This window comes from Empidonax traillii, unplaced genomic scaffold (assembly GCF_003031625.1).
Source record: "Empidonax traillii isolate 1590-97213 ecotype Southwest subspecies unplaced genomic scaffold, ASM303162v1 scaffold92:size1159251, whole genome shotgun sequence".
NCBI classification, from domain to species: Eukaryota; Metazoa; Chordata; class Aves; order Passeriformes; family Tyrannidae; genus Empidonax; species Empidonax traillii.
This window is the reverse complement of record NW_020955285.1, coordinates 829,341-846,944: the sequence shown is the minus strand read 5'-3', so window position 1 is coordinate 846,944 and position 17,604 is coordinate 829,341. Positions and strand designations below refer to the sequence as shown.

General features: G+C 39.3%; 1 long non-coding RNA gene across 1 annotated transcript; it reads left to right on the top strand.

Moving 5' to 3' along the window:
* The first annotated feature begins 12,837 nt into the window (after window positions 1-12,837).
* LOC114056460 lies at window positions 12,838-15,533 on the top strand. Its single transcript, XR_003571008.1, has 3 exons — window positions 12,838-12,976; window positions 14,589-14,707; window positions 15,433-15,533. It is a non-coding gene; the product is annotated as an uncharacterized LOC114056460 (long non-coding RNA).
* The last annotated feature ends 2,071 nt before the right edge of the window (window positions 15,534-17,604 follow it).

Sequence of the window (17,604 nt, the reverse complement as noted above, 5' to 3'; positions counted from 1 at the left end):
GCTCTGCTTCCAACTCCCTTACACCTTCCCTCTCAGATCTCGGCTCTCTTAACTCTTCCTTCTACACCCAGAACTGCTCCTGTTCCTTGTGCTATTCCCCTCTTGTTACAGCTTATTGCAAACAGGAGGTGGTGAGGAAAGAGAAGCTGCCGTGTGAGGAAACACACCTCTGAAGCTTTCAAAGATAAAAAAATCCAGTCGAGGTCTGAAGTGGAAAGTTTCAGCCAATTCTACTTTTTTTTTTTTGCTCAAGGCAAAAGCTCAGCTGACCCAAAGATTTCAGGAGGTCAGAGAAATACACAATTAGATGATAGCAATGTATGCATGCACAAATATAAAGATATATACACATGTGTGTGTATTTTCAAAAAAAAAAAGAACTGCTGCCTTACTTCCCTCCCTTCGTTTGCTGCTGTCAGTGCTTCTAGCTGTGCTCCTCAGACAAGCTCTGTTTCAGACTGACCTCTGCTTCCCATCATCCCAACACAGAGACCCTGCCTCTGTGGCTACCCTGGGTTGGGGTAAGGAGTTGTGCCTCTGCCTAGACAATATGGATGTTAGGAAAGGAATGTGGCAGTGTTCAAAGACACCATCAGTAGAGCTGATACACGGGTCCCTAGCAAAGGGGAGTCTCCAGCAAAAACGTAGTTACTGCCGGCATGTTTCTTGCATTACAGTTGCTGCCCAAGATTCCCAACGAGAGATCTGTATTTCTACAGCCAACCAGAAAATGACCAAGAGCTAAACTACTAGGATCAAAGGTAAACAGCATCCATGTGAGCATGGTCATTCAGACAGACAGCAAAGCCACGCTGCTACTGGAGCATGAAGCAACTCCAAAGGACTTAACAGCTGTCAGTGCAACACGCTGGGAGGCTCTGCCAGGCAGCCAGATGTTTTTGTTGGGGAAATATACCCAACATCTGGGGCCCATGATTGCCACTGAAATGGTGGAAAGCACTGGGATATGGCGGACAAAAGCTTTTGGGACTATACCCCACCCTTCTTTTCAGTTAATTCAGAAACATTCTTGGAAAGTTAGGGTGCTATAAAGGAGAAGTCTTACAACACAACTGAAGAATAACTTAAGCATGTTATTTATATATTTAGAAAAACATATGTCTCTTATTAAGACTTTTTATTATGAGACCATTGTTTGAGAGCTGGGAAACATATACTGAAATTAAACCACTCACTAATATTTATATTGTATTTATAGTATGATGCATATGTGCAGGGGTGAGTTTTCCTATAGGTGATAAGCCTGTGTCTGAACCCACTTTCAGTTACACCCAGGCAAAACTCCCATTAACATTATTAGGAGGAGAATCTGATCTGGTGAGAGTCAGTAAGACTTTCCCCGAGCTCGGCATGCCCTAAGTAAAGTCCAAAGGATGGCTCGGCTCATGGAAGCTCCTTCAAATCCACTTTTCATCAATGTGATAAGTCACTTGCTCTCCTAGGTCAGCTTCAAGGAAATTTGTATACTTTCATGCTTATTTGTGCCTGACTGAAATGAGAGATACCATGTTGTTACATTAGGAGTGGAGTTTGCTAGATTTCTTGTTCCCAGTTTCTGTTTTATACATTAAAGACAGAAGCTTCCATAAATACCAGCTATTTTTTTCTGTTTTCTTGAAAAGGTCTGATTTTTAAAACATTCTGTATTTGCTGCTCTTACTGAATTTTTCTGCAAGGAGTGCTCAGCAGCTCTAAAAGTCTCTCAGACTTTTAGACTGTACAGACAAAGTACACAGAAAACAACAATTTTTCAAAAAAGTCCATAACCCCATTTAAAATATTAACATTCCTTCCCTGTTCACTCAGGTGCCTCAGCACATGCTGAGGTGCTTTGCTGGGAATTGGATGTGTCTAATGCCAAGTATCTCTCACAGTGCTTTGTTGGTAGGTGCCCAAGCTGAGCTCCCTGAAGGTGGACCCCACATCTCCAAGGTGGGCATGGTACCATACACAGTGTCCCAGTCTCAGTTCCTGAATGATGTTGCAAAGACCACTGCAACCATATGAACCCAGAAAAACTTAATACCAAAATGCCCTCTTCTCCTCTGATTTGCACTTTGAGTAGCTATCTGCAACACTGCTAAATAGATGAGTAGCATTACTAACAATAAGAGGAGAGAATTATGCTGTGCTGGCATTTCTGATGCTTTCTTACATGCGGGACATTACGGCACAGCATGCAACCGCTTATACCAACAGCTGACAAGCAGAGATCTGCTGTGGAGAAGGGAAGAGGCAGAAGAAAAGAGCCTCTGCCCTGTTCAGGTACCTTACAATGTGGTTGTCAGCCCAGTCCCTGTTAAAATGGAAAACCAGAGCTTGCACATGCCATTGCAGGGAGTTCTGCAGCACAAGAATGGGGCAGCAAGTTGTCTGCCCTGCAACAATTTGATTTTGTATTAACTTAAACAAAATAGGGGGCTATGTAGAAGTAAATAAATAAATAAAAACTGTGTGCTGGTAGGTAAAAAGTCAGGTTTTTATTTAAATTTTTACCGAGACAGTTTGTATTAATTCGAATAGCCTGGGTCTTTATTAATTGAGAGCTGAAATTAAAACTAGCATAACCCTAAGAGTGATTTCAGAGGGTTAGTACCTTAAACAGGAACAAGTAAATAGCACTAGAGTATTGACTAAGATATTTGCCATAAATATTTAGTCAGCAGCTGCCTTAAAGTAGATGTCTTAAATGCTAAAGTTAGACTACAGACTACCACATAGGATGCACATAGCACCTGCACAGCCCTGGACCTGATAGAGACCTTCGATGCATCCTCCATTGTAACTGCAACTAGAGAGACATACACTCATAAAAATAAAAAATAATTATTATTTAAAAATCAGTAATAGTTTCCATTCATTATTTCAACATTTTTATCAAACTGGCACATTGAAAATTTTGTTCTCATGTCTTATTTAAGCTAGTAACATGTTTTATGTGGCCATTCTTCCAGATCTTATGATTACATTTCCAGGCTCTTCAGAATTACTCTTCTGACTCATAAGTTTCAAGGAAAGCTTGAGTAGCAAGAAAAAGAAATTTAAAATAGTTCCCTTCAGAGACATTCAAATATATTAGAATTGTAAAAAAAGGGCAGCAAGTTTTCCAAGTTGTGATCCTAGACCTTGATGAATTTCAGCCCCTCAGATGGTTTCGACACAATGTTTGTCAAGTTTTCAAATTGTTAGAGTCTGAATTGAGAGCAGCTTTAAATTGTGGTGTATAATAGTCTCTATAAAGTAGGTTAGCTTTCTCTTTTTAACCCAAAACTCCTTTGGCCTCCATAACGTGTGCTTGGAAAACATTCTGGGCAAGATGCAGTTGGCTCATTCTATAGCCATGTATTGTACAAGCAGACATCACACAAACCAGTCGTGTATAACCAGAACTCCTAATAGCCTTCAGCTTTCAAAACACTAACCTCTACTGAGGGAGCGAAAGGAGCTGCCCTATTTGTGAGGAGTGAACTTAACATAAACACGCAGGAATAGCTTTATTCAGATACAGCCCTGATTTTGAGAACTTTATTGATGAGGATGGAAGGTAGTATATGTCTTTTTGCTTTGCTTTCTGGGAATGGAGAGTGAACACTGAGGTCTGATTCTGTTAAACGGGGGTATAGCACTACTATAGCTTTTCAGGAGTGATGTTTGCACTAGAACTTCATGATGTTTGAATTCCAGCACAGGCCTAATGACCCATGCTCCTTCATAGGAAACTCTGAATATACATATCAGTCAAGCAGCTTGCCTTGGTTCTCACCTATCCCCTCCATTGACTGGAGTTATGTTTGAAGGCAACACAAACAAATATTGTTTTTGTTCCTGTTTTCAAGCACTTCCAAGAGGTCCAGACACACAACAACAGGACCATGCAGGCACCAATATGAATGAGGACACGGAGTATAACAAACCATATAACTGGGCAATGGCTTCAGGAAAAGCTTTGTTCACATGGGCAGTAGTCATTATTCCACAGGTTCTTTTTAAAAAAACAACATAAGCAAAGCAATGGACTTGGTATAGCCCTTTCTGTTTCAAAGTACCACAGAATATCCCACAAAAATAGACTGCTGACAGGCAACTGCCACTTCTCACCAAAGGTAGAAAGGTTAGATCTGTTACAGAATACAGATACTGCCTCAGAGGCTCTCTCTGTTGACCTAATTATTCTGCTGCCACTGAATCTGATGGGAATCTGATGGCTTCAGACTCACCAGAACAAAGCTAAACATAATCTTAGCCTCTGAAAATCCCATTCATTGTTACCACGTTTCACAAAAAGGATTTTGGTCTTTATGCCAAGGCATCTGCACAGAGCTAAGGGAATCCAATACTGGACAAGCTGAAACATTTATTTTATTTATATTAAATCTACTACATAACATCTGGGCTTAATGTAGAAGTATATCATAGCAGACAAAAACCACTGAAATCAGAAAATGGCCCCTAATCTAACCTAGCACCTTCCCTACATGTAAATAAATTTGCCATGTACAAAAGGGGCAGGTTAGAGAAATGTCCTAGGTTGCGTTTATCAAGCTGAAACTTTTCAAGCCTTTGAAAACATGGCCAGAAGGCAACGCTATGATCAGCCACAGTGCTTTCCTGCAAAACACCAACCCTAGGATTTCACTCCACAATTTTTTTAAGAAATATAATAACTTGTGGTAGAAATATAAAGTTTAAGACTTTGCAGTGAGTAATTGCAGTTATAAAAATATTTATGTTTGTCTTGAAATAAAGCTACAAAGGAAAGAACTTCTGAATTAAAGATTTTAAAGAGCCTTAACACTCTTTCTTTTCTTTTTTCAACGTGCCACTTTTATAATATTTGGTATTGACCCATTCAAAAAGTCCATCAACAAAGAACACACCTACTGTGCCAGACGACATGGTAAGAATTTTTGGAACATGTACAAGATGTTTTCCCTCTGCTCTTCTTTATTGTTCATATTAAAAATAAAAAATAATTAAAAAAAGAACAAAATGAGAAATAGTTTGCCATTTTACTTCTCTTTACAAAATTGTTCTCTCTCCATGAGAAAAATTAATTGTCCTGCACATTTTCTGACAGAAAAATAAAATCTTTTTGCTTCATATATTTCACAGTTGTTAAACTGTGTTGTAGAATTACAGAGTTATTTCAATCCTTAATGTAATTTAGCAATCTTGACTTAAGCATGTTCCTCTATATTGAAGACATCAGCATGGAATCAATTTAGAATGAAAAGATCTTCTGTTGTGCTTTTTTGAACTGATTTGTCTGGGGTTTGTTTGGGTTTTTTTAAACAGTAGTTAATAGAAATGACAAAAGAAGTTTAAAAAATCCCTCAAACCCAAACAACTAGAAGTAGTAAAACCAACTGAAATTTATGCACAGATTCAGGTCAGTCAGATTTGTCTCAAATGTAACTGACTTCCCATGATTTCAAATGAATTTGAAGACTGAATTCTGTGGAACTGGAATCTTTGGTGGTATGAACCAGACTTTAACTTACTTTTATTCCCTTATAAATTGCTACAGTTGATTAAAGTATATTTTAGGCTTCCCAAAAGTTTCCAATTTTTTTCCAGTTTCTTTCTTTTCATGAAACATCCTTTATGAGAATGCCAAATCTCAAAGTATACCCCGAATCAGCTGGTTCAGGCAGCTTTTAACATTTCTTTGGGTTAGGTCTATGAAGTCCTCAGCATTTATCTGCAGCTCACTCTAAAGCTTCATTAACCACATGTTGGGGACACCAAAAGACGGAATAGTCAAACCTATATTTCTGATATAGCAGTGGAGTAGAAGACACAGTTTAATCCCCAATAACAAACTCACAGAAAAGAATTACAATTACCTTCAGTTGCACATGAGTAACTCATTGGTTCCAACAAGTACAAGCCTGTGCATGTGCTTTTCAGTATTTATGAATATACTACCAGAATAAGATGCTGGCAGATTTACATGCTCGATGCATTTCTGCTTTTTGGTAGAAGGTAAAGATGAACATCTCTGATTTTGGAAACACCAGCATAAGCACAGAACAACTTTTCTCAGGATGCGTTCTGAATAATAGGAGGAAACCTCAGATCTGCAACACTCCTAGTTTTCTGTAAGACTACATGCATTCATTGGAACCTACAAATCAATGGCATGACATCTTTGCTTTGCCTGAATGATGAAAGAAGATTGATATTCCTAAATTACATGTTAACAGGTTTTCCTGAGGTATGCATATATTTTTGACCTGAGATCTTAAAGACACTTTGGCATTGCCAGAAAAAAAAGAGAAAAATTGTACAATACTTGGAATATTTTATCATTCCAGCTCAGAAGAGGTTAAATTTGACTCTGTTATTACTTCAATATTTGAAAAATATTAAATATTTAATATTGAATAAAGTGTTGTAATAACTTAGTAATGAAACTGACAAAAATTATATTGCATGGTTGAAAAGAAAGGGAGGTTAATTATTGTTTTACTCTGGTTCATTTCCGCCCCCAATTTCTACAAAGGTCTGCTGGCATGATGCAGAGGGATTTTAAAAGCCTAAAAAAACCTGATAAGGAGTAGCAAACTGTAAATTAACTGTAAAAGTTTAGAGTAGGAAGAAATTCTTTGTGCTGGATTCTAGTGCTGTGTAAAGACTGCTAAATAAATCAAGTCCAGGGAAGATTCCTGGCCCGAAGGCCAGTCTGACTACATCTGCAGTAGCCTTGGTCCTTTCTGCTACCCCCACTTTTGTCCTTTACACTGTGCAAAGTTACTGATGGCCCTAAGACACAGATACAATTTCAGTGTATTTTTTTTCAGTCCAGTATTCCTTAAATAAAGTGCAAGCCAACCAAAATGGTATTTTCATCATGTGAATCTGATGCAATGTTTCATGAGGAGACAGATGTTGGAGGGTGCAAAGTCTGCTGAACCTCAAAGGTCTGTCTTGACAAGAGGCATCTGAATTTGTTCCAGTACTATCTATATTCCATACTGAAACTGATTTCTGCTCCCTGCTTTCCCTGTGCCAGGACTAGGTATTGGCTTCGAGAGCACCACTCAGCACAGGTCAAAACAACCAGGCAATGTACTCCAAGTTAGGCAGCACAGATGCTCAAACACACTCCCCGGACCAATTTTGTTTAGCAACAGAAACAAAGTCCAAATGATTAAAGGAGTTTTACCACACCCACAAGAACTGTGGGTTGTGATAAAGGTCAAGATACCATTTATAGAACGCAAACTTGGCTTTTTCAGCCATCTTTCTACAATTACAGCCCATCTCTAAGGAATACACAACCAGTTGTGCATGAAAGAGGCCACGTGCTCCGGGGTGAGGAGAAGGAAAGGGGCTGCCAAGCCAGGACACTTTCCTGGCATTGTCCTGCCCTGCTCTGGCATGGCTTCTGCCACAATTTCTCCACCTTTAAATGCAGGTGATAATCCTTTCTAAAGAGATTGGAGAAGGGGGTGGGACTGTTTTATGAGGTAAAGAATAACATGATAAAAAAGGAAGTGCTAGCAGTTTCAACATTAAAATGGTATTTGTTATCAGGAATAAAATTTAAACAGATTGTAATTTACTTTCCACAAACGCTGTAATTAGGATTCTCTCAGCTTTCGTGTTCATATATGGAGCAGCGTTTTATCTTTTGAGGAAGGAGGAGAGAAGGTGTACTTTCTATTGATCCTATTTTTATATGTATATATACATATACATATATGTATCTACCTTGTAACATTCAGACTTTGTTTCTTTTTTGAATACCAGGTGAGCCAGTAGTGCCTCACAAAAAAAGCCATTTGCTTTGTTGCTATACCTCATTAGCATGAAAATGCCTACATAGTCACCAATTAGTATTTAAACTTTAGGAGGAAAGTTTGAGAACTCAGGTGGGGAGAGGTCAAAATGGGGAAATGACCCAGGGCCATCCTCAGGATTGATTCTAACTGTGTGACTTGAAGCATATTACATTGGTTCACAGTTTTGAAAAGTATTTAAACTCATAGCTCCAATCAAAAGCAGTGGCTTCAAAATAAATTCTTAAAATAAAAAAAAGTTAGGATTTTCACCCAACTAAACTTAGATGCTAAATCCAGATATGAGTTCTAAAATAAGTCTTGATTTTTTCCACATTAACTGAGGTTCGTAGGAGTTAGGCCACTATAAACAAAGGAAGAATTTCACAAAAAATTTCTGTATGTTGCGGTTAAATACACAGTTATTCCCTAAAATTAGGGGTAATTCCTTACAATGAATAACACCTGTAAGGAAATAGAAAGGGAGAAGATCCTTAAAATAAGTCAGAGGTGAATTACTCTTAATGCTGTTAAAATATAATGGTAGTAGTCCTTTGTTCCATTCATAATATATCTTTTCAGCTTAAAAATTAATAAGAAAACTGTTATATTGAAAAAATATAACCTTTAAACCAGATGTGATACATTTCATTGTGGTTTGCAAATAAATTGGCTAAAAGTATGTATTTGGCAACTATTATAGCTTTTTTTTTGTTCAGAAATATCTTTTATTCTAGTAATTTATAAATAGGTTTGTTCTGTCAGGATTGTGTTTTTGTTTGTGTTTTTGTTTTGGTTTTGGTGTTGTTGTTTGGTTTTTTTTGTTTGGTTTGGGGTTTTTTTGAGAAGTCTAAGGTATCATTTAGCAGTTTTATCCCCCTAAACTGAAGGGAGGTGAAAAGATGTACAACACAATTTTCTCCTGAATAGGGACTAGGTAGCACCTCCTGCCTACCTTCTTCTTGTCTGACTGGAGTGGTTTGACTTTCCAATTTTCTGGGACTCCAAATTCTAGACTCACTGAGCTCCTCCCCTACAAAAAGGAAGGTTATAAGTGTTGCAAAATACACCTGGGAACTTCCATCACAATACAGCCTGTTAGGGGTATGCAGACACACCTCTTCAATTCTGATCGCTGAGTGGGAAGAAAGAGGATCTGAAGACTTGTGAAGTCAGGACAAGCTGTTGCAGGCAGAACTGTTCCCTCTTTCTACCTCAGTGATCTGTAATTTCTTAGAGAAACTTTCTAACAGCCTACATCCTGGAGCATAAGCCAGACTGGCAGTCTCAGTGTCATGTTTGGGGAGGGTTCCTGGGACTATGAACATTTGTGTTGCCCCTTAGTGCAGTTTGGGCATATCCTGCCAAGTTACAAGCTGGTGGAGGAATACAGACACAGCAACTAGTGAGATATGCTGTCTTTTAGCCTGTTTCCCATCCCAGACTGCCCCAGCTGATGAGGGGCTGTTGTGGTAAGCCTCACATATCACCTTCTCCCCAGTTCTACCTACTGGTGGAACAGCCCCTCCCTCCAGCACGTTTATCCATAATGATCAGTGGCTTTCTTCAAAGACGTTGTTGCCAAAGCCCTTTTCCACCATCCAAGTAGCTCAACAAATAATGTCTGACTCATAACTTACCCAACCCATTTATTTTGCTTTTAAGTGGTGTGACCAGCTCTAAGAACATACTAACTGCTCTGTCTCACAGTTCAATGGTAGGATAATCTCTTAGGGCTGTATTTTCAAAATGTAATTTCTGTATTTTATCTATAAGAACAATGCAAAGTCTTCTAGCATTTCAAATTTCTTGCCTTTTTTGCCTGTGAATTGTTCTTTAATCCTGTTGTGAATGACCAAACAGGAGCACTAAATTTAAATCCTTTCTAACTCTTGTTATTTTATATAACTTTAACTGCTCCTTTTTAAAATTTGAGAGACAATTTTTTCACTGTCCCTTCCCATGTAGAAGAGAATGCAGGTCTCAGAACATTTTGGCATGATGATCAGGGGTTTCCCACATACAAAGTCTATCAAGAGAGAAGTGTCAGAACATATTCTGACAATACAGTAGGAAACTTCTGAAACTATGTTGAGGTAAACCAGAAAAAAACCCAATCTCGTTTCACTACTTTGTGTCACAGGATAGCTGTTCCAAAATCTGTTGCCCTTTAGCATCCTATTTTGTTCTGGGATAACATCCATACTTCATTAACTCCTATTTCTCATTTGCATCATCAGCACAATACATCACAAAATATTCCTTTGTTGACAGGCATCTTATTTATGGTATTATGATACTGACGCTGTGGCACATTTTTTCACTACTTGGACAAAAGGTAATATTTAAAACATATATTGTGCTATTATTGAGTCTTCCCACTTTGGAAGACTGAAAATTAGCAGAGAATTCGCATTTACCAGTCTGACTTTCTATGATCGTATTTTAAACAAAAACATTGGTTCCATTTATTTCTGCATAAATTGCTGCATGTTTCTCTGTGTAACTAAAATTCTGATCAGGATAACAAAACTTTTAATATGGGCATTCACTAACATTCTTTAGCAGACAAGGCCATAATTTTAGACACTTTTTAAAATAATGTATTTAAAAATTTAAGGAAATTAAAAAAAAGATTACACATAGACGAAAGTGCTGGTTTTAATGTTTCCTTAATTTCAGAGTTTTACCGAGGTTCCTGGTTCTGCATCTTACTAAATTTACAGTAGTGATAAAAATAAAATCTTTAAAAACTGCCTAGATACATTCAGATGTTTATCAGTTTAAAAAGTTGCCTCTGAGTGAGATGTAAGCTTTTTTTAAGAAAGCACTTCAAAAGAAAAAAAAAAGTGTTGTTGCTGGCATTTGTTATCCAGATAGTGAAGAAACTAATTCATTGTTTGGACAGGCCATTGAGTAAAAAGTAACTGAATTTTTTGGGGGAAGATCAAGTACTTAATATGACACATGATTTGTGTCAGTTTTAATTTGTAGGAAACGTGTAGTGAATCCAAAATAATTTCAAAGTAAATATATTAGAAAGCCTATAGAGATTGTCAAAAGAGATTTTTTTTAAAAAAGACTGCATAGCTACCGTTGCTCCCAAATACCACATGAAATATTTTGCTACTTCAAGCACACAAAACATCGAAAGTAAAAGCATTCTTTATGGAATAAAGTGCCATAAATTCTGTAAATACCTAGAAACTGTGCCATTTAGGAAAAAATTGAGTACAGAGGTTGCAGTTTTATTGTTAGTTTACAGAGAAGTGTATTTTACTTAGGACAAAGTTCTACTGTGTAGTGAGGGTGAAATAAATAAAGGCAGTCCATTTAATGTGCACACTAACAGCTTTCATACAGGAAAGGAGGAAAGAAAGAGGACTAGAGCAAAGAACACCGGTGCTGGGGAGCAAGATCTGTGGCACTTGGGGTGATTACACCGTACCCGGGGAGGGGCTGTGTACCTCTGCCAGCTTTTGTTTCAAAGAGTTGACTAAGACTGACCTCTGCTAGGAGCCAGAGTGACCCTCAGATACCCTTTCAGAAACCTTCCTTCACCCTTATGGGTGGGGCAGGTGCCTCGCAAACTCTTTGTGTTTGCCTTCCCCACCTGTGGTGGTGCCTCTGTTCCTTAGCTCAGAGTTAGGTGGAGGTCCAAGCCATATCTCTGGGCTGAAATCAGCATTTTTACCTTCTCTTGGGCTTCAGGGTGTTCTGGGTGGAGGCTCAGCATCATAAGACACTCCACAGCCTGCCCTGGAAGCCCCACCAGAACTCATGGGGTCAGGGAGATGTAGAAAGATAACCTGTCTTGGGAGGCTAGTGACCAAGCTAGCAGCAGTGAGGAATATGTACTTTGGGAGTCATAATTGGTTATCTTCCAAATAAACACTATTGCCTATAATTTCCAAAGCAAAGAAACTACATACATTTCAAAACAGCAAACCTGTAATCAATTGTGCCAAGAAAACCATCAAACGTGATTCTCCAAAGGAACATTATTATCATGAAACCAACAAATAGACAAGTTCAAATTCACATTCTGTATCCATCTACAGGAAGTCACTGAGAAAGCCAAAAGTGTATAAGACCTTTATTCAATCCCTGTCAGAATTTAGGAAGACTGGTGGAACTGGGGCTGGTGCCTTGTGTCATAATTGGAAGAAAACTGTTGCCAAACAACACTATCTACCAGAGAGCGTGGAATTCCCTGAGCAGAATTACTACCAACCAGATTAGCAAATGTGTGCTGCAGAAGGAAATTCGACTCAGCTTTCCTGGATCTAAGTTTGTAGAGGAACTGGGAAATTACCCTAATTGACATATGGCAAAGTTGAAGCTCTAACTTCAAAAAAAGTACTGAACAACCCAGGAAGCACTGAGGAAACTAACAGCAAAATACTAGTGCACAAAGCATAAATGCAATAATTTCAAATAGAAAACACTAACGAATCTGAGCTAGTACAGCTAGATTTGCCACCAGTAGTCAATATTTATATGTCACAGCTCTTTCCACATGACAGCATTTTGTATTTGACTAAAACTATAATTGTTCTCATATGAGGAAACCCAAAGTGAGGATGAACGAGACTATGAAATCTGCAATATGCTTTCAAGAGACACTAAACAGATCAATGTCATAAGAAGAGATTGATTTAGACAATTAACACCTAGAACTGTGAAGCACTATACCTCATATCCAAATAAAAAACCGGAAGATTTAGTAAAACAAATAAATATAGAAACTGGCACTTACTGACCAAGTTAACGTATACATCATATACATAAGATAATTGATATGAGCAAAGTTTTATATCAAGTTTAATTTACCAATTAAAGAAACACAGCACAGACCCCATTGTCTAGGATGCCTTGTCTTGTTGCTCATTTGGCTTTGCCATCAATGTCACCATGAAGACAAAGTGCAGATGAATGCAACACAAGTATCTCATGACTTGACGTTACACCAGGAGACTCACAGAAATAGCGAGTGTAATAAAATATAGCTCATGTGCTCGACAACTGGATGTACATGCAAGTACAGACAAAGATTTTGCCAGGGTTCCAAAAAGGAATCAAATATACATTTGGAAAAGAAATGATCTGCTATAAACTTCATACACCCCACCCCAAAAGGAGAATCCTTACAAATCTCAAGTTTAGCCCATGTAAGAAGTCTAAATGGATGAATCTTGAAATGTGGAAAGGATCTCAAAATATGAAAGGAATTTTAGTGTCCCAACAGGCAAAAATGCATTCACCACAGTAAGCTGGATTTGTTGAAAAGTCTGTATCTTAAGAGCTAAACTAAACTGCATTAGCATTTCCATGTTGATACATGGATGTGAAGACTGGAAATGCATCAGAGATAAAAACAGGCATCTGTATACTTCCGAAAGCAAATGGACATACAAGGGAACAAAACCCTGTCAAGTGTCAGGTTGAATCTGTTAGCTTCACAACCAAAAGTTATCCAGAAAGGTTGGAGAAAATTTCTAGGATATGTATGAAGAATTAATATAGATCATCTGCTAGGAGAGGGATATGCAGAAGAACAGGGCCAAAAAGACACTACTCAGAACAAGGAAAATTCATGGGGTTTTATAATATAAAGGACAGAGAGCAGCCAGAAACAGACTGGAATGGCAGAAGTCATGCTCATGCCTGTAGCACATTTAAAAGGAATGGTTCACCTGTGATGTAGGGTCAGTTGAACTCTAGTGATACAAAACTGCTTGCTGGCACATTTGGTTCTAAATTAAAGGAGGGGGTAAAAGGGGTATGATAGGGCAGTGGCTGTAATTATGGCCCCTACGACTATATTGACCAGTGTTGTGAATTCCTCCCTCTATGATAACTCCTAACCAGGAGTAACTCTGGGTACCAACATATCCATTCACCAAGAACTGCATCTGTCCCCTTGGTCCAGTCCTTTATTTCTATCTCTTGCCCATGCTGTTGCCACCTGGGCGATGCATACTCACAACCAGGAGTGGGCAGTGGGAAAGCTCATCTGCGCTCCCTTCCTCAGAGGGAATGGGAAGGCTTGTGAGTGAGTAATAAGCCAAGTAACTGTATCACTCATTAACCATATTGTTCGATAGCAACAGCCCCTCCCAGTGCACCAGCTTACTTGCATGAAAATTGAGACCGGTTAATGAGGGAACTTTTCAAGTAAAACTGATTTATGCAGTCTGACCATCCTTGAAGCTGTTCTTGCAGAACTTGTATTATTAACTATAGGAAGGAAGAGGATATTCATTTAAACCCCTTTGGAAAAGCAGCTTCATTTCTACTTCTTCAGAGGGTAATGGAAGGAACAAACTATCCCTGCCTCATGGAAAAAGTTCCCAGGCCGTGCTTCTTCATGCACTGGCCACTGATGCCCAGGAGTGTCCTACATTTGTGACTCTTGACCTCAGCTTCATTCTAACTTTATCATAATATGATACATGTGATTACATAAATATGATACATGTGATTACATAAAACACATTCTGGAGTTCCTCAAGGCAACGCAACTGACAAACCTGCTCTATTTTCCCCATTTGGAAGACTGTGATTGCATCAGATGAAGCAATTTGATATTCTAACTAATCTCTGAAATTACGCCTAGAGGTTGGATTTTTGAGTGATGACTCCCTCATTTACACAAAAATTCAGGACAAGTAGAAGAAAACGAGGTTGTAAAACATGCTAACAGTTTAGGTCATTGCTACCAGAGAAACTTGCCAGTGTGATTGCAAAAGGATAACCTGATATGATTTGTCTTCTTTCAAGGAACTACAGCCTTATCATGGTCTGAAAACTAAGACAACCAAGACAAAACTAAGGCATAGATTGTTTGTCAGTTTGAAAGGATTCCCCCTTAATGCAACAGAGAAAAAGTCTCTCTGTGGGTATGTTGCAGATTCCTGCCCATGTTCTTCACATACTAACCTGGGATTATCACTTCTACACTTATATGCTGAGGGACCAAGTAAATCCCTCTACTATCTTATTTTTACTGGGACTGACCTCCAAACAGAACAGGAAATCTCTTTGTAAGCAAATTCCCATAACCAGTCCCCTTGCTGTTTAGTCTGCATTGGATTAAGCAGTGACTTGCTAGCTTCTTTGATTGGCAACTATAGTACTATGAAAACAAATGCACAGAGCAAATCTCACCAGAAAAGCCTCCCAATCTGCAGACCCTTTCAGCTTTATTTGGACTGAAACTTGATGATAGCTCTACTAGACAGGAAACACTCACCCCTCCTTTCTAATATGGCACTACCAGGAGAACACATTTTCTCACAGACCAAGCAGCAGAGCTGAGAGCAGGGGAGAGAACAGGAACACCAGAGACCTCCTACAATACGTCTCAAATTCAAGCTGTTGTAAGACACAGAAGCTGACAACACTATTTATTTACCCTGCACTTAATTCTTTGATTGAGAAAGAACGTGGTTTATGCCATGCTTGAAATTGGGTGAGATACGGAGAAAGCAAAGCAAAAGCATCCCAAGCATTTTAAGTCCACCATATGGTAGAAGCTGGAAGGAGCAGCAAAACATTTTCCTTGTTTTCTCACTGGACATAACACACTGCTTGTTAATGACACTTTGCAATTCTGTATCACAAGGAAGAATCCTTCAGGTGTTTAGGACTGTCTTTGAAACTGTAAGAACTCACAGATACACAGAAAAGGCTGTACAGCACGCAACACTGACAGAAAATCTTAAGGTAAGCATGCATGAGACAGAAAGGAGTTGGATGCATTAGTCTGCTATTCTCTAGCACATCTATTAAGACACACAATAATTCTGTGAAGTGACCACAGATTGAAAAGTCAGAGAAATTAAATATTTATTTTTGAGGCCAAATCAGACTCATCACGTAGTTGAGCTAGCATTAAACAAAGGACCCACCAGCAGGTGTGAAGTGCAAATCCTGTCCTTCTTAAACTTGCATCATGTGCATTTGGCACTACTCTCTAACTTAAACCCTATCAGACATGCCAGCCAATTGCCCCCATTGCTTAGAATCACAGAATATCCTGAGTTTCCAGTTCTCAGATGTATTCCTTGACTATGGTTGAATCCACAGCTTTCCAACAGATAACCTCTGCTGCATATTAGATGCTGTACAGAATCAATTATTCTAATAAAAGATGGATTAGTAACAGGTTTGAAATTATGCAGCCACGTACCTATGCTCAACAAATTGCCTCCAAAGAGTCCTGGTAATTTGAGAAAGGTAAATCACAGCTCCATGCCTAAGTCAGCAAGGCATTTGCACTCCATCTGGTAATGTTAAATGCTGGTGACCAGCTATATCTGACCAGGCTAGACAAGGTCCAGACTAAGCTCTCCTACCTAAAAGTCCAATAGGAAGGACACAAATAAAACTTCTGTGAGATTCTCTAGCTTTTTTTTTTAACTAAAGAAGTGGAGGTAGCCACTTACCGTGAAGCAGCAGAGTATTAAATCCAGGAAGCACCAGGAGGGCCATAGATTCTTGCTTCTCCCTCTCAGTCCCAGCTATGTTCTGACTTGTTATCTGACTTCCCTTCTGCTGGGTCTCTTACTATATTCTTGATCTCCAAGGTTTCCTTTGACAGAGTGAAAAGCAGGAAAGGGTAAATTCCATCATCCTATTCACATGATTCATATTACTCTGAAGCACATTTCCACACCTGCTTTCATACAATTCACCTGAAGACACTTAAAGAGGCACTAGGAAAAGTATTCTCACAGGCAAGAAAGCAACTGCCTCATGTTGGCTGCACCTTCCTTTGGTGTTGGGTACCTACATTAGCCACTTCTTGTGAATGTCACCTCCTGTGCCAGATGGTCACAGGCTGATTTTGCAGATCAGCCACTGAACTTCTGTGAAAAAGAAAGAAAAAGAGTTAGGCTTCTTAGTTAGTTTTCTGGGATGCGTGAAGAAAGTCTTTGCTGGAGCTGGTAACAGCTCATCACCACCAGCAGGGCTGCTCAGAATGCTTTCTCCCAAACAGCTCTGGGGGTGGATGGATCCCTTCACAGAATGACATAGTTCACTAAACCTGCAAAAAGCTACACCTACCAAGGCTGTGTGTGGGGAATCTTTCTGGCATTTTAGGAATTTGAATTGCCTCAGCAGAGGACAGTGATGCCAGAACTGCCACAAGAGAGGGCAGGGCTCGTGACTGTGGGGTGAGGTAGAAGGGCCTCCACATTTGGCAGCAGGAAAGCATCATGCTGGTTTGGCTGTCCATGGAAGTATAGCCTGAGCCTCCTGCCAAATGCCTAGATCACCAGGCCAGAGGCAAGCAAAGCTGCAGTGCTCCCAGGCCCTCCCTGCTGAAGCTGGCACTGTGCCTGGCACCCCAGTGTGGTTAACTGGGGCAGGAAAACAGCACAGCTGGCTGGACAGCAGGGCAAAGGGACACTTGCCAGCTGGGGCACAGCTCCAGGGTTGTCCCTCACACAGCTAGGAGAGACAAGCCTACATCCTGCAAAAGAACATCAGCCTCATCTGGGGATGGCGCCCTAGACTAGATAACCATCCTTGCCTTCTGCTTGGAGTACAGCAATAAGGGGGGATGTCCCCTATCTGGCAGAGGGAAGACCTGACACTGGGTATCCTGCCACCACAGAGGGGTTAGACTAAAGTTAAATCTCTATTTCCACCAGCTGCACTACTTTCTTGTTTTTTTGGTGGTTTTTTTTTTTTTTTTTTTTTTTTTTTTTTTTTTTTTTTTTTTTTTTTTTTTTTTTTTTTTTTTTTTTTTTTTTTTTGTGGTCGGGGGACGACTGGGACATTTGTCAGA